Source organism: Oncorhynchus mykiss, chromosome 10 (assembly GCF_013265735.2).
Source record: "Oncorhynchus mykiss isolate Arlee chromosome 10, USDA_OmykA_1.1, whole genome shotgun sequence".
NCBI lineage: Eukaryota > Metazoa > Chordata > Actinopteri > Salmoniformes > Salmonidae > Oncorhynchus > Oncorhynchus mykiss.
In genome coordinates this window covers 33679693-33703084 of record NC_048574.1, presented here as the reverse complement: position 1 = coordinate 33703084, position 23392 = coordinate 33679693, and the positions used below count along the sequence as shown (strand labels likewise).

The 23392-nt window shown below is 40.7% G+C and overlaps 1 long non-coding RNA gene across 1 annotated transcript; it reads right to left on the bottom strand.

The window, feature by feature from the left end:
• Positions 1-373: 373 nt before the first annotated feature.
• LOC118936922 lies at positions 374-2513 on the bottom strand. The gene is made up of 3 exons (XR_005034352.1): positions 2427-2513; positions 1779-1800; positions 374-885 (listed from the first exon to the last, which is right to left on the bottom strand). It is a non-coding gene; the product is annotated as an uncharacterized LOC118936922 (long non-coding RNA).
• Between the last annotated feature and the right edge of the window lie 20879 nt (positions 2514-23392).

Here is a 23392-nt window from a genome sequence, read left to right as displayed (position 1 = left end):
GCTTGCCAGATACTGTAGGCAGGGTTTTGCGCTTCGGACTATTCCATTGGTTCCATTGTGTCTATCATGACACAAGGCCAGACCCAGATGCAGACACAGGAGTCAGATGGTTGGAGTCTTACAATTTTTATTAATCCAAAAGGAGTAGGCAAGAGAATGGTTGTGGACAGGCAAAAGGTCAAAACCAGATCAGAGTCCAGGAAGTACAGAGTGGCAGATAGGCTTGTGGTAGAGGCAGGCAGAATGGTCAGTCAGGCGGGTACATAGTCCAGAAACAGGCAAGGGTCAAAACCGGGAGGTCTAGAAAAAGGAGAAACGCAAAAAGCAGGAGAAATGGGAAAACGCTGGTTGACTTGGAAACGTACAAGACGAACTGGCACAGAGAGACAGGAAACAGAGGAATAAATACACTGGGGAAAATCAGCGACACCTGGAGGGGGTGGAGACAATCACAAGGACAGGTGAAACAGATCAGGGTGTGACAGTGCCAAACAAACCCAATCAAGCACAGCTAAACATTTGAAAGAAAACAAATATGATTTTATCCAACAATAGGTCTCCAGAGCAGAGAGCAGCACCCTGAACAATTTGTTGTGCTAAGTGCTATTCTACCCTTTCTGTCAGTGTATCCTTACTGGGGCTCAGGGTATCACACCACTAGTCTGACTTTCCTGCAAAGTGCTGCCTCGTAGTTCCCACAGGGCACACAGATGTTAGGATGGCCGTGCATCCCTCATCCCGCCACATGAAGCCGGGCACTCCATCTCCTCAGGGCTGACAGTCAGCCAGGTCAGTGGGCGCAGATTGCTCAGGATGTGTGCGAGGCGCGTCAGGGGACAGGCGGTGAAGGCAGGCAGGTACAGTAGGGGAAAGCATAGTGTCTATCTACAGTGGGGAGAAAAAGTATTTGATAACCTGCAAAATCAGCAGTGTTTCCTACTTACAAAGCATGTAGAGGTCTGTCATTTTTATCATAGGTACACTTCAACTGTGAGAGACGGAATCTAAAACAAAAATCCAGAAAATCACATTGTATGATTTTTTAAGTAATTAAAAATCATACAATGTGATTTCCTGGATTTTTGTTTTAGAGTCTCTCTCACAGTTGAAGTGTACCTATGATAAAAATTAGACCTCTACATGCTTTGTAAGTAGGAAAACCTGCAAAATCGGCAGTGTATCAAATACTTGTTCTTCCCACTGTATCTAGTCCCCTAGTTTAAGAACTAAGCATCTACTCATAATTCCGGCAGAAACAATGGCAATGTGACACTCTCCATGAGAATGACTCCCAGAGAGGCTTTCCAGTAGATTGTTCTCCACAAAAGTACCAATAGTAATTGTGTCAATAAACAAATCAATAACGGGAATCAAATTACTTAGATGAAGATAAGCCTGAGTTTATTATCGCTGCATTAACTGTAATGTTACCAAAACAGACTAGATTAAATTTTCCCAGATTGGCTGACAAACTTCATTTTAAGTCAACCATAATCAAATTCCTTAACTAAAAAGCCCATGAATAACTGATTTGGAACAATATGTGATGAAAGAAAGGCTGAAATAAATAATTCTCTACTATTATGCTGACATTTCACATTCTTCAAATAAAGGGGTGATCCTAACTGACCTAAGTCAGGGATTCTTGTACTAGGATTAAATGTCAGGAATTGTGAAAAACTGAGTTTAAAATGTATTTGGCTAAGGTGCATGTAAACTTCCGACTTCAACTGTATGTGTGTGTGTGTTTTTGACCCAATCAGCTGAGATACCCTTACCTATCTCTGCAGGAGGTGGAGGCTTCTCAAGACGAGTCCGTAAACCCAAAGATGGGTAAGGTTATTTAGGACAGTCAGAGCAGGGGGAAAGGGAGAGGGAGGGAGAGAGAAAGAATTTAGTTTCAGGACCCCCATTAGCCACTGCACATGCCGCAGATAGTCTTCCTGGGGTCCACATACAACTTAATGCATGACAAAGTAGAGAACAGTTATAGACAAGAAAATAAGATATTACATCAAAATTCATAAGAAAAATTCAATTAGAGTTATATGTTGAAAAGACACCAAGAGACAACAAAAATACAATTTATACATTATTCAGCTATTTGGCTCGGCAGTCTGGGGGGGGGGGGGGGGGGGACGGACGATGGTATCGAGACCCGTAACATAACTAATGCATAGTGTGATAGTGACAAAGTAACGGTGAGAACGAAATAACCACAGACAACTACTACCGTCAAACAAATATCCAAAAATACCCCTAAGCTAGACTAGCCTACTTCCATACAGCTAACTAACCAAAAATACAGTGGGTAGTCCACCCAGTTCTAACTAGTGTTCTCAGACTAAGCAGTCCTACGGGTAGTGTATGCCCATGAGCAACTTGTCTTGGTTCCCCCTTTTCCCACCATCAAACACAATACTCACAGGTGGGGACAAAGTGATATGGAGGTGCTAAAACAAAAGCGCTCAATCCAGAGGCCGAGAGAGAGAGAGCGATATTGAGACACAAAGAGATCGAGCTACAGAGAAAACAACGGATTGGGTTTTTAAACCAAGGGAAAGGAAATGTGATAGGGTAAGGGAAAATGAGGAGGTGTGTCTTCTGATTGATGACTGCATGTTGACTGATTGGGGAATGATGATTGCCACCTGTGAGGGGAGAAGGAGAGAAAAGAAATACACACACAGGATACCTGTATCTGTAACAATACATATAAATAATCTTATACAGTACAGTTCAATTAGATCTTTAGAAAGAGGAGAGGTGCTGTGATTACAAGTAGCATCTGGTGGCAACTCATTCCATGATGACATGGCTCTATACATAACTGAGCGACGCATTAAATCTGTTTTTGGTTTGGGTAGAGTGAAAAAACCTATAGTGACATGACCGGTGGGGTATGTATGTCTGTTTGAAGTGTATGCAAATATATTTTACAAGTGGTTAGGCATTTTCAACACGAATGTTTCTTAAAAAGAATACAAGAGAAGTAGTCAGGTTCTCCTCAAACCTCAACCATGAAAGACTATCATGCATGTTGTTGATGTTAGTTATGTGTGTGTAGTTAAGCGCAAGGTGTGCTACTTTGTTCTGAGGCAGCTGCAGCTTTGCTAGGTCTTTCTTTGCTGCAACTATGTTACCAGACAGTAATCCAGATGGGACAAAAACTCTCCCCATCTTCACAAAACCCTTGTCAATATGTCTTGACCATTATACAGTGCCTTCAGAAAGTATTAATACTCCTTGACTTATTGCACATTATTTTGTGTTACAGCCTGAATTCAAAATGGATTAAAACATGTAAAAAACACCATCAACACACAATACCCCATAATTATCACGCCATATATGCACAACTCCAGTTGAGGTTTAGGTCTAAGAGAATGCTTTGAACCAAATAAAATGCCTTTTTTTAGATGTATTTAAGACCGATTTATTGTTAGTTCCCCATTCTGACACTGACTGCAACTCCTTGCTAAGAGTCTCAGTGAGCACACTGGCTGTAGGTGCGGATGTGTATAGTGTGCAATCACCTGTCTACAGAGGACAAGTGGCAAATCATTTGTAAAAATAGAGAAGAGTAACAGTCCAAGGCAACTGCCCTGAGGGATGCCGCACTGCACATATCTGATGTTAGAGGCTTCCATTGAAGAACACTCTCTGGATTCTATTGGATAAGTAACCCTCCAACTATCCTGAAGGCAGGTGATGTAAAGCCATCACAAGTTCGTTTTTTCAATAACAAATGATGATCAATAACATCAATTGCTGCACTGTAATCTAACAATACAAACTATCAACGTTCCATCGTTCCATTTGGCTGCAGATGAAAATGTATGATCCGGTTGGAACGTTATTGGATATATATGAAAATAACATCCTGAAGATTGATTCTCTACTTAATTTGACCATTTTATTCAACCTGGAATATATATTTTTTAAGTTTTCGTCCGAGTTCTTCTGGACCAGCATCAGCTTTTGGGCACGTGAGCTGAAAGTGCTAGCAAATGCAACTAATTGGACACTAGTATTGGACATTATGGAACAAAACAACGATTTGTTGTGGAACTAGGACTCATTGCACTGCATTCTGATGAAAGATCATCAAAGGTAAGGGAATATTTATGATGTAATTTCGTATTTCTGTTGACTTCAACATGGCGGAGAAATATATTTACGTCTTGAGCGCTGTCTCAGATTATTGCATGGTAAAAAAAAAAAATCTGACACAGCGGTTGCATTAAGAACCAGTGTATCTTTAATTATATGTAGAACATGTATCTTTAGTCAAATTTTACAGTGCCTTGCAAAAGTATTCGGCCCCCTTGAACTTTGCGACCTTTTGCCACATTTCAGGCTTCAAACATAAAGATATAAAACGGTATTTTTTTGTTAAGAATCAACAACAAGTGGGACACAATCATGAAGTGGAACGACATTTATTGGATATTTCAAACTTTGTTAACAAATCAAAAACTGAAAAATTGGGCGTGCAAAATTATTCAGCCCCCTTAAGTTAATACTTTGTAGCGCCACCTTTTGCTGCGATTACAGCTGTAAGTCGCTTGGGGTATGTCTCTATCAGTTTTGCACATCGAGACAATGACATTTTTTCCCATTCCTCCTTGCAAAACAGCTCGAGCTCAGTGAGGTTGGATGGAGAGCATTTGTGAACAGCAGTTTTCAGTTCTTTCCACAGATTCTCGATTGGATTCAGGTCTGGACTTTGACTTGGCCATTCTAACACCTGGATATGTTTATTTTTGAACCATTCCATTGTAGATTTTGCTTTATGTTTTGGATCATTGTCTTGTTGGAAGACAAATCTCCATCCCAGTCTCAGGTCTTTTGCAGACTCCGTCAGGTTTTCTTCCAGAATGGTCCTGTATTTGGCTCCATCCATCTTCCCATCAATTTTAACCATGTTCCCTGTCCCTGCTGAAGAAAAGCAGGCCCAAACCATGATGCTGCCACCACCATGTTTGACAGTGGGGATGGTGTGTTCAGCTGTGTTGCTTTTACGCCACACATAACGTTTTGCATTGTTGCCAAAAAGTTCAATTTTGGTTTCATCTGACCAGAGCACCTTCTTCCACATGTTTGGTGTGTCTCCCAGGTGGCTTGTGGCAAACTTTAAACAACACTTTTTATGGATATCTTTAAGAAATGGCTTTCTTGCCACTCTTCCATAAAGGCCAGATTTGTGCAATATACGACTGATTGTTGTCCTATGGACAGAGTCTCCCACCTCAGCTGTAGATCTCTGCAGTTCATCCAGAGTGATCATGGGCCTCTTGGCTGCATCTCTGATCAGTCTTCTCCTTGTATGAGCTGAAAGTTTAGAGGGACGGCCAGGTCTTGGTAGATTTGCAGTGGTCTGATACTCCTTCCATTTCAATATTATCGCTTGCACAGTGCTCCTTGGGATGTTTAAATCTTGGGAAATCTTTTTGTATCCAAATCCAGCTTTAAACTTCTTCACAACAGTATCTCGGACCTGCCTGGTGTGTTCCTTGTTCTTCATGATGCTCTCTGCGCTTTTAACGGACCTCTGAGACTATCACAGTGCAGGTGCATTTATACGGAGACTTGATTACACACAGGTGGATTGTATTTATCATCATTAGTCATTTAGGTCAACATTGGATCATTCAGAGATCCTCACTGAACTTCTGTAGAGAGTTTGCTGCACTGAAAGTAAAGGGGCTGAATAATTTTGCACGCCCAATTTTTCAGTTTTTGATTTGTTAAAAAAGTTTGAAATATCCAATAAATGTCGTTCCACTTCATGATTGTTGTTGATTCTTCACAAAAAAATACAGTTTTATATCTTTATGTTTGAAGCCTGAAATGTGGCAAAAGGTCGCAAAGTTCAAGGGGGCCGAATACTTTCGCAAGGCACTGTATGATGAGTATTTCTGTTATCTGGCGTAGCTTTCTAGAATTCCTCCGGATATTTTGGAGGCATTTCTGAACATGGTGTCAATGTAAACCGAGATTTGTGGATATAAATATGCATATTATCGAACAAAACATAAATGTATTGTGTAACATGTTATATGAGTGTCATCTGATGAAGATTTTCAAAAGGTTAGTGATTCATTTTATCTCTAATCCTGCTTTTGTGACTATCTTTGGCTGGGAAAAATGGCTGTGTTTTTTAAAATTTGGTGGTGGTCTAACATAAATATATGTTGTGTTTTCGCTGTAAAACATTTAAAAATTCGGACATGATGGGTAGATGAACAAGATGTTTATCTTTCATTTGCTGTATTGGACTTGTTAATGTGTGAAAGTAAAATATTTCTAAAGAATATTTTTGAATTCCCTGCGCCACCTTTTCAGCTGAATGGGGGGGGGGAGTTCTCCTAGGGGATCGCCTTGCCATTAAGTAGTTTTTTTCAGTATCTGTACTTTACTTTACTATTTATATATTTGACAACTTTTACTTCACTACATTCCTAAAGAAAATAATGTACTTTTTACTCCATACATTTTCCCTGACACCCAAAAGTACACATCACATTTTGAATGCTTGGCAGGACAGGAAAATGGTCCAAATCGCGCACTTATCAAGAGATCATCTCTGGTCATCCCTACGGTCTCTGATCTGATGGACTCACTAAACACAAATGCTTAGTTTGTAAATTATATCTGAGTGTTGGAGTGTTTACCCTAGCTATCAGTAAATAAAATAACAAAATAATTCTGCCTTCTGGTTTCTGTAATATAAGGAATTTGCAATGATTTATACTTTTACATTTGATACTTAAGTATATTTAAAATCAAATACTTTTAGACTTTTACTCAAGTAGTATTTTACTGGGTGACTTTCACTTGTACTTTTTTTTTTTTACTTGTCATTTTTTATTAAGGTATGTATACTTTTACTCAAGTATGACAATTTAGTATTTTTTCCACCACTGCTTGCACATCACTGACAACCTGAAATGGTCCCTTCACACAGACAGTGTGGTGAAGAAGGCACAACAGCACCTCTTCAATCTCAGGAGGCTGAAGAAATTGGGCTTGGCCCCTAAGACTCACAAACTTCTACAGATGCATAACTGAGCGCATCCTGTCAGGCTGTATCACGGCAACTGCCCCGTCCGCAACTGCAGGTCTCTCCAGAGGGTGGTGTGGTCAGCCCATCACATCACTGGGGGCACACTGCCTGTCCTCCAGGACATCTACACTACCCATGTGTCACAGGAAGGCCAAGAAGATCATCAAGGACCCCCTGAACAATGCATACCTGGATTTCCTCACAAGGATAGCAACAACAGACTATACATTTAGAATTAATTAAGTCAAGGAGCAGAAGGAACATTTTTGCTCATCCAACTTCTGATGTAACCCTTAATATGGGTCTTATACATGTGATGTAGCCTATTTGATGTGCATGTGTATATGTTTGTGATGTGCTGTACATCAAATCAATTGCATGTGCTCTACTGCTCTGAATTTCCTCTCAATTGATAATTGATAATATTGGAAGACAAAGTACAACAAATTAAAGATCTGTGCGGCCCTCTGAATGATTGTCTCAACCCAAAGTGGCCTCCTTACAAAACATAGTGATTAACACTGATCTACACTGATTTAAGTGGATTATAGCCCCGGTATTGTTATGTTATTGAGTTACTTTTTATACTTTTTTACTTTAGTTTATTTGGTAAATATTTTCTTAACTCCTGAACTCCACTGTTGGTTAAGGGCTGTAAGCATTTCACAGTAAGGTCTACACTTGTTGTATTCGGTGCAGGTGACAAATAAAGTTTGATTTGATTTGAAGAAGTGACATCAATAAGGTATCATAGCTCCACCTCGATTCACTTGGTCAGTCTATGTCATGGAAAGAGCTGTTCCTAATGGTTTGTACACTTAGTGTAGATGTATATGATGGTGTGTATAGACAGTATGGACAGTATGTGAATAGAAAGGGTGTGTACAGCAGTAGTTACATAGGATGAGACTTGACTAGAATGCAGTATATACATATGAAGTGGGTGAAACAGTATGTAAACATGATTAAAGTGTTGAATGACTATGCACATATGGCAGCAGTCTCTAAGGTGCAGGGTAGAGTACCGGGTGCTGGCCGGCTAATAACACTGACTAAGTTCATAGCAGGGTACCGGGCGGAGGTTGGCTAGTTGTGAATATTTAACAGTCTAATGACCTGGAGAGAGAAGCTGTTTATCAGTCTCTCGGTCCCAGCTTTGATGCACCTGTACTGTCTCCACCTCCTAGATGGTAATGGGGCTAACAGGCCATTGCTCAGGTGGCTAGTCTGTTTCTCTGTTTTTGTTTCACAATGTTCATTGTTGAAAATGTTGCTTCACACGAATAAGTGCTGATAAATAATGAAGTCACCTTTTGCACACACTGCTTCAGAAGTGGATACTCTGTGTCTTACACAAGGCTTCAGAAATGGGTAACACCTGATCTTAGTTCACCTTGCAATGTGTCATTTGCCTGCAGCTCCACTATCTCACTCTCTGTTCCAGCACGGTCAGGACAGAGGGCTGCAATGACTGGGGTCAGAGATGACACTGGCACATGAAAGGGATTCTCAATGAAGTTGAAAAACTCCTTGTACTCCATGATTGTTGCAGGAATTAAATTCCTCTGTTTTAATACCTAATTCAAATTAAACACTCTGTCAATTCATAAGAATGTGTATGACTCCTGTTTGTGTAAAATGGACAGAGCCCAGTCTTAAAGTCAATCAGCAGCTTTTATTCACGAGAGTACTGCCCATTACACATTTTACCACAGGTTATAAACTGAAAATGACGTCATTAGTTTCAGTACTAGCCCGTGTCATCTCCGCTCTAGTACAATGGCTGTATGGTTCTCACATGTCTCTCCCTATTAATATAATATATGACCGAGCCAAGGTCAGCTTGTGTAGGTAGATAAGCCTTCTAGCCAGACTGGCTATAAGTTCATTCATTTCTACCATGGTACAGACAGTCATTGTTCTAATTCTTGATTATATTTACACACATTATATTCAGTACTAGGATTAAAAAGAAAATTCTTACATATACAGTAACATAATAGTATTCTGATTAGTCAGTCCTGATTGAAATGTATACATAATTAGTCATCATTGATAAAAAAATTCCCTTAACAATGATATCCTTGAATCTTGACTCAAACTCCAACTCTTCCAACACACACACAAATGCATCATAGCTAAAATGTTGCAGTATGTCTGGGTTGGATGTGGTGAGTGCTCTGAGTTTTGGGAAATGGACAAACTGTCTGTCAGGTATGAACAGTGTGGTGATTTATTTTTGAAATGCTGTGACCACACGCAGCATTTTTCCTGGAGTTTTATCTTTCCCTTGGAGCTGGAGATTCACCGTGTTCAGGTGGCAGGTGATGTCAGTTAAAAAATGCCAGCTTTAATATCCACTGTGGATCATCCATCTCTGGCTCCTCTCTCCCTTTGTTTGCAACACATTCACAGATTTGAGGGAGGAGAGAGAGACATTTTTACAAAACTCTGCCACGAGACAGCCATCTCACCTCATTGTGAAATATCAAGTCGCCGTATTCTGTCTGGTATTCCTTCAGCAACTTGCGGAATTGCCGGTGATTCAATGCCCTCGCAATAATAATGCTCACCACGCGCACGACTTGCTTCATCACATTCTGTAAGTCTAGCCACAAGTGCTTCCTGATGAATGATAAATTGAAACGTAACAAATTCGGGAATATGCTCTCTTTCTCATCAGGCCTATAAGTACCTTCTGCTTCCCTCGCGTGTTTGGGGTCGCGTCAGTGCACAGAGATGCCAGATTTAACTAGTCAATATTATTATCAGCAAAAAATGTAACAAGGGCTTTCAGAATATCCTCTCCTCATGTTTGTCTCTGAAGGGGCAGTAAACATAAAAGTTAAAAGTGGACCCCCCAAAAAAGTGGACCCAAACACATAATTAGGCAATGTCACTTACATCAGTGCTTTCATCAAGCACGATGCTAAAACACAGCGCTACAGATACAGTGGGGCAAAAAAGTATTTAGTCAGCCACCAATTGTGCAAGTTCTCCCACTTAAAAAGATGAGAGAGGCCTGTAATTTTCATCATAGGTACACTTCAACTATGACAGACAAAATGAGAAAAAAAATCCAGAAAATCACATTGTAGGACTTTTAATGAATTTATTTGCAAATTATGGTGTCCTTTGAGTTGTGCTATTTTTTTGTTTCTGAGGTTGCTTTGTGGCAGATATGTTTTGTCAAAGTGGGCATGGTGTGACTGGAAATGTCGCTCTAAATTTGCTTGTTTAAAACAATTGACTGCTTTCTGGAAAATTAGACAAAGTGAGCTAGTCCAATCATGCAGTACAAAAAAATACTTGTCTGTCCATTTATTTTGGAACTTTCTGTGTTCTTCTTGATTCGACCGGATCCTTCTCTTGGCCACCGAAGCCACGTTAGCTAGCTGCATTTCTCCGCCGCCATCTTCTTGATTCTCCGGTGGTTGTTTGTTCAAAGTTGTCAAGTTGTTCTCCAGCTCTTCCCCTCATTATCATTCTCGATAGATTTACGTTTCTTTTTTACAATAAATCGATCCATGTCGACCAGACTACAAAATGAGCTAGTAGCAAACTGATATGTGTTGCTGAGCAGTTGCGTTCTATTTCAGAAAACGTTCTAATTCTGCCTTTCTGTTCAACAGCTGCGCTATACTGCCATCTATCTGCCGTCCAGGGCACAATATATATATTCAATGAAGTGATTCAGGCCTGCATTAAACACATTGAATTGAAATTGTATCATTGCTATGTATTATGAAAGGAAAATAGGAAAATCACAGTGAGCTGCAAATTTGGCCTGTGGGCCTCGTAATGAGTACCACTGGTGTAGATGAAGGGGAGAAGACAGGTTAAAGAAGGATTTTTAAGCCTTAAGACAATTGAGACGTGGATTGTGTATGTATGCCATTCAGAGGGTAAATGGGCAAGACAAAATGTTTAAGTGCTTTTGAACGGGGTATGGTAGTAGGTGTTTGAATGTGTTAAGAACTGAAATGCTGCTGGATTTTTTTATGCCCAACAGTTTCCTTTGTGTATCAAGAATGGTCCACCACCCAAAGAACATCCAGCCAACTTGACACAACTGCGGGAAGCATTGGAGTCAACATGGGCCAGCATCCCTGTGGAATGCTTTTGACACCTTGTAGAGTCCAAGCCCAGATGAATTGAGGCTGTTCTGTGGGGAAAAGGGGTGCAACTCAATATTAGGAAGGTGTTCCTTATGTTTTGTACACTCAGTGTATATTTATATTCCAGACTCTGACATTGCTCATTCTGAAATGTCTTGATTTCTTTCATTTTACTTTGGGGAATTTGTGTGTATTGTTCGGTATTATGGCACTGTTGGAGCTAGAAAAATAAGCATTTCGCTGCACCTGCGATAACATCTGCAAAATGTGAGTACGCGACCAATACAACTGGCAGCAAACTGATTGGTTGGCTGTTAAAGCCAGCAAAGCATGCTTTGCTATTTTTAGGTAGTGGAATGACTTCCTTCCACGCCTGTGGACACACACACTCCCTTAGGGTTTGGTTAAAGACATGGCAAATAGGGGTGGCAATACAGTCTGCTACCATTCTCAGAAGTTTAATATCTAGGTTTATACCTGGTGGCTTATCATTATTGATGGAAAACAATAATTTTTCCACCTCTTCAACACCAACTTGACCAAATTCAAAGTAGCAATTCTTCTCTTTCATTTTTAGATTTTCGATACACAATTATGATGGTTCACTGTTCAATGTTGTCATTTCATTTCTCAGTTTGTCCACTTCACCAGTGAAATAGTCACTGAAATGATTGGCTATGTCAAAGTGTTGTTATAAATGACTCCTCAACTTCAATGAATGATGGGATTTAAATGGGTTTTATGCCCATAATATCATTTAAGGTGCTCCAAAGTATTTTTCCATAGTTTTTTAAAATATAAATTTTACTTTTTTGTTGTTAAGTTTAGTCACCAAATGTCTCAATTGACAGTATGTCACCAATAAGCTGAGCAGCCTGACTTGTTTCCACCTTTTTTTGCATAATTTCTTTGAACCATACAAATGTTCAATTCGTCACTGATCCAGGGGGCTCTAACAGTTGTCACAGTTAGTTTCTTAAAAGGTGAATGTTTGTCAACAATTGGCTAGAATAATTTTACAAATACTCCAAGTACTGCATCTGGATTATCCTCCGTATATACATCAGAACAAAATAATTCAACAAAAGAGTCCTGAAAAAAACATTTTGTATGATCTCTTATAAATAACTTTAAGGCCTGCAGAGAGACCGAAAGAGAGAGAGGGTTCAAGCAGATCTCTTTTTTGAAGTCGGTGACCATCGTTGGTCACCACCTTTCAAGGTGTGTTGCATTATGGGGATAAAAATGTCCAACTTGTCGACTGCATGAACTTGACAAAAATCTGGTGATCAAAGGTCATGAACTTGACTGCAATCGACTACAAGTTTTTTCTGTAGTTGCTCTTCACCAACTTCATCCTACAGCCATTGCCTGCATTGTGGGAGGCTCTATTGCCAATCAATCATTGGGGTGTTTTTGTTTGACCAACACGAACGTGACCAAAGATTTTTTTTAAATTTTTATTTCACCTGTATTTAGCCAGGTAGGCTAGTTGAGAACAAGTTCTCATTTACAACTGCGACCTGGCCAAGATAAAGCAAAACAGTGTGACACAAACAACAACACAGAGTTACACATGGAATAAACCAAGTTATAGTCAATAACACAATAGATAAAAAAGAAAGTCTATATACAGTGTGTGCAAATGGCCATAGTAGCGGAGTAATTACAATTTAGCAAATTAACACTGGTTAACACCAGTTAACAAATTAACACTGGAGTGATAGATGAGAAGATCCCAAAAACATGGGGATGAGGTAGGTAGATTGGGTGGGCTATTTACAGATGGGCTATGTACAGCTGCAGCGATCGGTTAGCTGATGTTTAAAGTTAGTGAGGGAAATATAAGTCTCCAGCTTCAGCGATTTTTGCAATTCATTCCAGTCATTGGCAGCAGAGAACAGTAAGGAAAGGCAGCCAAAGGAGGTGTTGGCTTTGGGGATGACCAGTGAGATATACCTGGTGGAGCGCGTGCTACGGGTGGGTGTTGTTATCATGACCAGTGAGCTGAGATAAGGCGGAGCTTTTACCTAGCATAGACTTACAGATGACCTGGAGCCAGTGGGTCTGGTGATGAATACGTAGCGAGGGCCAGCTGACTAGAGCACACAGGTTGCAGTGGTGGGTGGTATAAGGGGCTTTGGTGACAAAACGGATGGCACTGTAATAGACTGCATCAAGTTTGCGGAGTAGACCCCCCCCCCTTGGGTTGTGCAGTGGGGGAGATCTTTGTGGGCTATGTTCTGCCTTGTCTCAGGATGGTAAGTTGGTGGTTGAAGATATCCCTCTAGTGGTGTGGGGGCTGTGCTTTGGCAAAGTGGGTGGGATTATATCCTTCCTGTTTGGCCATGTCCGGGGGTATCATCGGATGAGGCCACAGTGTCTCCTGACCCCTCCTGGCTCAGCCTCCAGTATTTATGCTGCAGTAGTTTATGTGTCGGGGGCTAGGGTCAGTTTGTTATATCTGGAGTACTTCTCCTGTCTTATCCGGTGTCCTGTGTGAATTTAAGTATGCACTCTCTAATTCTCTCTTTCTCTCTTTCTTTCTCTCTCTCGGAGGACCTGAGCCCTTGGACCATGCCTCAGGACTACCTGGCATGATGACTCCTTGCTCTCCCCAGTCCACCTGGCCGTGCTGCTGCTTCTGCCTGCGGCTATGGAACCCTGACCTGTTCACCGGACGTGCTACCTGTCCCAGACCTGCTGTTTTCAACTCTCTAGAGACAGCAGGAGCGGTAGAGATACTCTTAATGATTGGCTATGAAAAGCCAACTGACATTTACTCCTGAGGTGCTGACTTGCTGCACCCTCGACAACTACTGTGACTATTATTATTTGACCATGCTGGTCATTTATGAACATTTGAACATCCTGGCCATGTTCTGTTATAATCTCCACCCGGCACAGCCAGAAGAGGACTGGCCACCCCTCATAGCCTGGTTCCTCTCTAGGTTTAATTCCTAGAGAGGAACTTTCTAGGGAGTTTTTCCTAGCCACCGTGCTTCTACACCTGCATTGCTTGCTGTTTGGGGTTTTAGGCTGGGTTTCTGTACAGCACTTTGAGATATCAGCTGATGTAAGAAGGGCTATATAAATACATGTGATTTGATTTGATTTGATTGGAAGCTATTTTGTAAATGACATCGCCGAAGTCGAGGATCTGTAGGATAGTCAGTTTTACGAGGGTATGTTTGGCGACGTGAGTGGAGGAGGCTTTGTTTGCAAAATAGGAAGCCGATTCTAGATTACATTTTGGATTGGAAATGTTTAATGTGAGTCTGGAAGGAGAGTTTACAGTCTAGCCAGACAGCTAGGTATTTGTAGTTGTCCACATATTCACATATTCGAAGATGACTGAAACAGGAACCAACTTTGCCGCGACAGTGGATACAAATGAATGTGATATTTAAGTCTCTCTCACTATACAATGTACACACATTTGATTTCAGTTTTTGAGTGTGTGTGATATGGGGTTATAATGGCAACACTGCTATGTTGATCTGAGCCTTGCTGTTGGAAAACCACATTAACGGCAGACTTTCGGCTGTCACAGATGCACCTCCCCCAACTTCACTCCTTGACTTTCGTCTGCAGTCAGTTACCTTACCACTCATACGCAGAGAGAGAGAGAGAGAGAGAGAGAGAGACCATGGTGATGATGACTGCATGTAGACCGCACCAAAGAGGTCGGAGGAGCACCACCGAGGGAGGTCTGACCTGGAATGGCCATCTAGAGTCCAACAGAGCAAAGGGCCAGAGGAAACAAGCTTTACGACAGGAGGAGCGTGTTGTCAGCCCATACCTCTCCTCCTCCCTCTCCTCCTTAATCCCAGTCTGTCCCTCTCCTCCTCCTCTTCCCCTAGCCTGTAATTACTCTGCATCCAATATCGTGTGGAAATGCCAACAGATGCCCACGGTCTAAGACAGGTATTATATGCTTAGTGGATGTCCTGGTAATGCTGTTTTTTGCCAGGCTGTTGATTATGACTACATTGCATGGTGTGGTGTGGTGTGGTGATGGTGAAACGCTGTGCAGTGGCGCGAGGCAGGCAGGGGACAACAGGTGGACAACATCACGGCTCAATGCTGCCGACGGTCAAAACTGCCTGACTGGGACATCTGTGTGTTTGTGGGATTGGAGGAACTGACGGATTAACGTTTGTGGAGGAAAGATTCAAAAGATATTAGAGGAAAAATTATTTCTGTTCACGGTCAAGTTCCGCGTATCCATTTTGTGGTTGAAGGCTGAAACACTTCAACTGATGGAATCTTTAAAAAATCTTATTGGGCAACTCTTTTCAACCTCATTGTCATTATCTCCAGCACAATACCAGTGGCAACATATGTGAAAACGGCGCATTTCTATATTTTGTAGAAACAAATATATAGTTCTACCCAATGACTTCATCAAAACTGAAAACGTTTTTAAAAAATAGCGATTTTCAAATGCTATGAGATTCACGGTGACATGACATGGGGAGCAAGAAAATACCCTCCCTTGGGCTAGAAACTTGTTCCAGGTCACCGTTTTTTCCCTTTTAGACCTACCCTGTGATGTCACAGAGAATTCTATTTTTTTTACCTTTACCTTATCTTTTTTAACACATAGATCATAGAAATGCGCTGTTTTCACATATGTAGAGGCTGGTTTGATGCTGGAGATGATGAATATGAGGTTGAAAAGTGGTGGAATTGCCCTTTACGTAAAACACAATATGATTGAAAAGTAGCAACAACCGTCTCCTGTGTAGTATTTTATACCATGTTACTCATCAAGAATTCAAAGCCTGAGAAGCCAAGGACTTCACTTGCCATCAGAGAATGTGTCAATCACTGTGACTCTTTGGAGAAAGTGGTTTGTCAGGCCCTGAGGGGGCCACACTGACCTAAATATTAAAACTGTGGACAGCATCACATTGACCAGCTAAAAGAGTGCACTGGGGAAATAAATACCAGTAGTCAAATATTAACCAAGGTCTCCAAATTTTTATAATTCACTATTCCTTCATCTCAATAAAAAATCTGAAGTTTCTTTAGAAAGGGGAAAGCTTCATGTGTTGATTTGCTTGGGAAGTGGGGGGCCATTAACGTCTAATTCCATTGTTGTTTACATTTTCTTATGCGATGACAGTTGTTTTTGTTATTATTGTTGATATTGTTCTTAGACGGAGTAACCACGTCATCTAACACTTTATGGAGTTCCTGAAGATTAAGATTCACTGGCCCAGTAAAGACAATCATGACAGTGCGTGTGCTCTCTAATGTAAAGAAGAGTCCTTCTACTGTATGTCAATGCAGAAAAGTGCCCTCCCCTGGTCACGAGTGGGACTGCAAAAGAAAAGGAAACGAAGAGACTAAATCAAATGAGGGAAGCAGGGATGCCTTTTCTTTTCTCCAAATATACTGCAGTGAAGACAACAAGATCAGACATTGTCTTTTTGCTTTTTTGTCTTCTTTTTCAAATTCAGCCACTTTTCATTGGACAAAGTCACTAAAGCATATATCAATAGACCATACAATTGTGTAAAATAAAACAATAATTCCCTTTTAATAAAAAACTCCAGTGATGACCACCTTACCAATACACGGGTATAGTGTGACCTTAGAGATGTGTACGTTGTCTTAAACTACTGCATACAAGGCTGTGTGGTGGTAGCTGAGCTGCACCCATAGCTCAATACTGGTTGACCTGCAAAACCAGTGAGTGCTGATGCTCATCACAACTGCAGGACTCTTGTGTGTGGTAAAAACTCACGCTGCTCTGGGACCCTATGAGGCTTGACGCGTGACATCGACCTCATAAAAGAAAAGGAGAAAAAAATAAACCCATAACTGCCCAGTAACAAGCGCTGTCTCCTCATTGGCTGTGGAGGAATGTACGTTGGTTTGACCATATCCTCTAGACTAAATGACACACACACAAAGTGGTGTTGAGAACTGGGGCAGAATCACACCCATGAGCCACTCTTTACTTAAATCTCCTCTGAATATTTTACTCAAGATTAGTATATAGCCCTGTGTACAGTGTTGTAATTTTGTTAGTACTCATCTCAGCCAGGGTGTTTCATACTCAATGTCAACATTATTCTCTTTCTACTGAGGTGGTTTCAAAACAGGCAACCATTATCCTATATAACTTGTTGTTATAAATGATAGAAAGTGAAAATGTGCTGTAATCACAAATTATAATCTGTTTTAGATGATTGTTTGAGAACTTGAATTTAATGGATAAATAAACATGGTTAATTTAATGAATAATAATGTTTAAATAATATGTTTGACTGATGAGACAATTTCTTGGACTTTTATTTACATTTCCCTTGCATTTGTATTTCTTTCTTAAAATGCATGCACCTTCATTGAACTGCAAGTCGGCATACATCTATACTGAACAAAACTATAAATGCAAAATGCAACAATTTCAAAGATGTTACTGAGTTAAAGTTCATATAAGGAAATCAGTCAATTGAAATAAATGCATTGGTGAGAATGCGTGGCCATGGAAGACTGGTGAGAATGCGTGGCCATGGAAGACTGGTGAGAATGCGTGGCCATGGAAGACTGGTGAGAATGCAGGCCATGGAAGACTGGTGAGAATGCAGGCCATGGAAGACTGGTGAGAATGCGTGGCCATGGAAGACTGGTGAGAATGCAGGCCATGGAAGACTGGTGAGAATGCAGGCCATGGAAGACTGGTGAGAATGCAGGCCATGGAAGACTGGTGAGAATGCATGGCCATGGAAGACTGGTCCTGTGACCTTCCCATAGATGGCCATGTTACAGTAATGCACTGTATAGAGGCCAATGGGGACCAAAGAAAACAGATGGCACATAACTACTTTGACCTTTTCCATTTCTCTACCCATCCGAATGTACTGTATACCCATCTAACTTAACCAGTGACCACTTACGATTATGAAATATGTAGAGGGCTAATCTAGCCCATCGCTGAGTGTTTGTTTGTCAACACACCAGGGTTTCCCTTCCATGCCTTCCCGTGCCTCGTTTAAGAGAGAGAGGCATCAAAAACAGCACATAGATGAAAGGCAAGCGGGTGGTCCCCTGGCTTGGATGATGCAGCGCCAACAAGGGCCCTCATGCTAAACAGGCGGCCATTCAAATTAGTGCCTAATTGCAGCATCTGTTAAGCCATTGAAGAGGTGTCAGTGCTGTGTCATGGGCCTGTTAATTGGTACAAACAGGTAGCAGATGCAGCCTCTGTGACTGAGCATCTGCCAATTAGCAAGCCAGGCTCAATGAGCTGTGAATCAGCAGAGAGAGGGGAGAGAGGAGAGGGAGGAGGAGGGAGAGGAGAGAGAGGAGAGAGAGGAAAAGGGGAGAGAAAGGAGAAGACGGAGAGAGCGGAGTGGAAAAGAGAGAAGGGAGAGCTAGAAATATTTAGGTCAGCAGAACACAATATAGGGCTTGAGGGTTGACTAGGTGGTATGCACAGCAAAATCAAATGTTTCTTAGTATAGATGTTGGAGCACCACCCTGAGGTAAGATGGGCTAATAGGCCTATACAGTATTTATTGACATTTTATCCTATCCTCCAGGGCCCTCATAAAGCGTCTCAGGGTAGGTGCTGATCATAATAAAAATGATTATATGGACAGGGGGGACCTGATCATAGAGCTGCACACAACATTACTATGAGACATTGTCTTTTCTGAATGTTCATCTGATGTTCATCTGCATTTTTTAAGACCATCTGAACATCAAATGTATTTCGTTTTTTAAATTAACTTTCCTACTCTAGCATAACCATGATTGTCAATTATGGCAGTTGCCTGGTTTGTGTCAGTGTACAGTCCGCAAATCTTCTGTGGTCTTGCCTGGTACTTTGGTGCCACCTTTTCCCTAGAATAGAAAGAGAACAGAACGAGCCAGGTCAAAGCAGTGCCGGCCCTGGAAGACATCAGATGAATGTAGTGTATGTAGTTATACAGCTGAAGTCGGAAGTTTACATACACTTAGGTTGGAGTCGTTAAAACTCGTTTTTCAACCACTACACAAATTTCTTGTTAACAAACTATAGTTTTGGCAAGTTGGTTAGGACTTTTAAGTAATTTTTCCAACAATTGCTTACAGACAGATTATTTCACTTATAATTCACTGTATCACAATTCCAGTGGGTCAGAAGTTTACATACACTAAGTTGACTGTGCCTTTAAACAGTTTGGAAAATTCCAGAAAATTATGTCATGGCTTTAGAAGCTTCTGATAGGCTGATTTACATAATTTGAGTCAATTTGGGGTGCACCTGTGGATGTATTTCAATGCATACCTTCAAACTCAGGGCCTCTCAGGACCTCAGAAAAAAATTGCAGACCTCCACAAGTCTGGTTCATCCTTGGGAGCAATTTCCAAATGCCTGAAGGTACCACGTTCATCTGTACAAACAATAGTACGCAAGTATAAACACCATGGGACCACGCAGCCTTCCTACTGCTAAGGAAGGAGACGTGTTCTGTCTCTTAGAGATGAACATACTTTGGTGCGAAAAGTGCAAATCAATCCCAGAACAACAACAGCAAAGGACCTTGTGAAGATGCTGGAGGAAACAGGTACAAAAGCATCTATTTCCACAGTAAAATGAGTCCTATATCGACATAACCTGAAAGGCCGCTCAGCAAGGAAGAAGCCACTGTTCCAAAACCGCCATACAAAAGCCAGACTATGGTTTGCAACTGCACATGGGGACAAAGATTGTACTTTTTGGAGAAATGTCCTCTGGTCTGTTAAAACAAAAACAGAACTGTTTGGCCATCATGACCATCATTATGTTTGGAGGAAAAAGGGGGAGGCTTGCAAGCCGAAGAACACCATCCCAACTGTGAAGCACGGGGGTGGCAGCATCATGCTGCAGGAGGGACTGGTGCACTTCACTAGCTAGATGGCATCATAAGGAATGAAAATGATGTGGATATATTGAAGCAACATCTCAAGACATCAGTCAGGAAGTTAAAGCTTGGTCACAAATGGGTCTTCCAAATAGATAATGATCCCAAGCATACTTCCAAAGTTGTGGCAAAATGACTTAAGGACAACAAAGTTAAGGTATTGGAGTGGCCATCACAAAGCCCTGACTTCAATCCCATAGAACATTTGTGGGCAGAACTGTAAAAGCGTGTGCGAGCACAAACCCAACTCAGTTACACCAGCTCTGTCAATAGGAATGGGCCAAAAATTCACCCAACTTATTGTGGGAAGCTTGTGGAAGGCTACCCAAAATGTTTGACCCAAGTTAAACAATTTAAAGGCAATGCTACCAAATACTAATTGTCAACTTCTGACCCACAGAGAACGTGATGAAGGATTAAATGTCAGGAATTGTGAAAAACCGAGTTTAAACGTATTTGGCTAAGGTGCAAGTAAACTTCCGACTCCAACTGTTGTTACCTAAAATAATTATGTTACTTTTTAAAGTCACAGCAAGCCAGATGTGTTACAGCCTGTCTCCATTCCTCCCAGGAAGCTTTGCGTTCAAGATTGTGGCCACTCATGAGTCTGTTTTGAAGATGAAATGTCAGTTTTCACTTATGACCTCTATAGTAAAAAGTACAACTGTATTAAGAAACAACCAGGCTTTGTAATGGTCCAATCCCTGCTGTGTTTTCCTTGTCATATTAATAAGCATACAAATAAAATAAATGGTACAGAATATCCTTAAATAGTTTCCTAAGAAACACATTCAGGAGTTTCACCCTTCAATAGGTGAACTAAAAAACCTTGAAAACAACGGTCTGAGAGGGAGGGATCACAGAACTCTGCTGAGTCACTCTCAGTCTGAATCTTGGGGCACAATTACACAAGGAAGTAGTCATGTTTGTCTCATACAGAAACAGCTCCAGGAAATGTAATTCCCACATCTCCCTCATTAATCACAGATATAAACATTTGCATGCCTCTGCTTATCATTTTTATTTATTTGTGTATAATACATTTATGAATAGTTTATATAGTGTAAGACTGATAATTCTAACCAGAAGTTTGGATTTTTATTGATTTACATGTAAATGAACTCATTAACAATATAATATATTATTTTCCAGCAGTATTATTGGGGATCGCAATATCGGCAAGGGGGTGAATATTGTTACTGTCAATGGTAAGGATTGTCCAGATTGTCAGCTTATGAGATCTTTATTGTAACTTTAGAGGTGAACATATTTCATACTAACACAGAGATCCTAAAAAGATAGATACAGCTGCATTTGATGTTGGGCGAAAAGATACTCCTAGGCCAATCTGACTAATCAGAATTGTGCAACATTTTTCAAAAATCACGGATATCATCTATGAAATGGATCATTTCTATTCTCTGTGGTTGTATTACTATGATGATTATCACGTTATGAAAGATCTCATCTAACCATCATGAGAGTCACGTGACACAATAAACACACAGCCCCTACTGCATTGTAACTTAAGAGGGGATAAGGGATGTAAAAAACAACAGATCTAAGAATGGAAAGGGGCAGGCCAGACTTCCTGATCTGAAGCATGTACGTTACCAAGCATAAACCGTCCTCCATTATGGTTCACCACACATTAACTACGGAGCCCTGTTGGCTTACGACGGCCCCCTTGTGGGATGTGGAACACATTATGATGAGGACACCTTGTGTAGCACACATGAGGGGGGCAGGGTCAGTGTTTGGGTGTTGATCATTAATAACCAACATACTTGTCAACATGGGTATTCACTGCTTGTCCTGCCTCTGCCTGGAACATATAGGCCTGGATAACTCAGCGGCATTGGTCAACTTCATGCACAATATTCCAAACGTCTCCTTTGTGCTGATGGCAACATTTGTTGACGTATTTTACAAATGAGAAGTACGTGAGCATTACAGTATGTTGACAGAACATTTTGTGAACATGAAGACCACAACTGTATGAACTTAAGTTGCATGGAACTAAGAATGTCAACCTCCAGGTAGGTATTGTATGTCGCCTAAGGTATTTGAAAATCACACGTGCTTTATATTATGTCTGATGCTCTACAGTGACACCACGTATGCACCATGTTTACAGCAGATCATTTACTTATATACTTACAGTATCTAACTCCAAGACGTTCACACAAGGTTTTTATTTTTCCTATTTGAAACAGGTTTAGTCCAGAGGCAAAGAAGGAAATAGAGGTAGCGCCTACTACACTTCTTGAGTGACAAAGGTGTCACTTTTCCTGACAACATCAATAGGGAGAAGGTAAAGCCATAATTGAACTCATTGTTGGTTGGTCCATTTTCCACTGCTGATAAATAGTGTAGACTCACACACTTAGACTTTAAAAGTCAAATGGCCATTGTTGTGCTGTAAGTATGTCATGTAAACCAGACGTTGAATCTTAATTTGACCAGTTTCTCAAGGCAGGAAAATAATATAATAATAATAATAATTCCGCAACAGGAAATGTGATTATTGTGTGGATTATAATTAATGGACACTTTTGTAGGGGTTGATACAAGTTAGGGCAAATCAAGTCTGAAACTTTTAAGTGGAAATTACAAATTTAAGAAGCTTTTTTAAATTTCCAATAGGAAATGTCCTGCAACAACAGGGTGATCAGATTAAGATCACGTTTTGCTGTTGGGTTGTTCCAGATTATGCAGGATGACCCAAGAATATTTCATAATGACAAATTTGGAGCCTTGCCAGAAGAGGGGCAGATACTGTAGACAGAAGTGTTGGAAAGCATTTTCATGATTATTTGAAATGAATGTCCATGATACAGAGCACCAGTCAAAAGTTTGGACACACTTTCTCATTCAAGGGTTTTTATTTATTTTTACTATTTTCTACATTGTAAAATAGTAGTGAAGACATCAAAACTATGAAATAACACATATGAAATCATGTAGTAACCAAAAAAGTGTTAAACAAATCAAAATATATTATTTTAGATTATTCAAAGTAGCCACCCTTTACCTTGATGACAGGTTTGCACACTCTTGGCATTCTATCAACCAGCTTCATGAGGAATGCTTTTTCAACAGTCTTGAAGGAGTTCCCACATATCCTTAGCACTTGTTGACTGCTTTTCCTTCACTCTGCGGTCCAACTCATCCTAAACCATCTCAACTGGGTTGAGGTTAGGTGATTGTGGAGGCCAGCTCATCTTATGCAGCACTCAATCAATCTCCTTATTGGCCAAATTGCATTTACACAGCCTGCAGGTGTGTTTTGGGTCATTGTC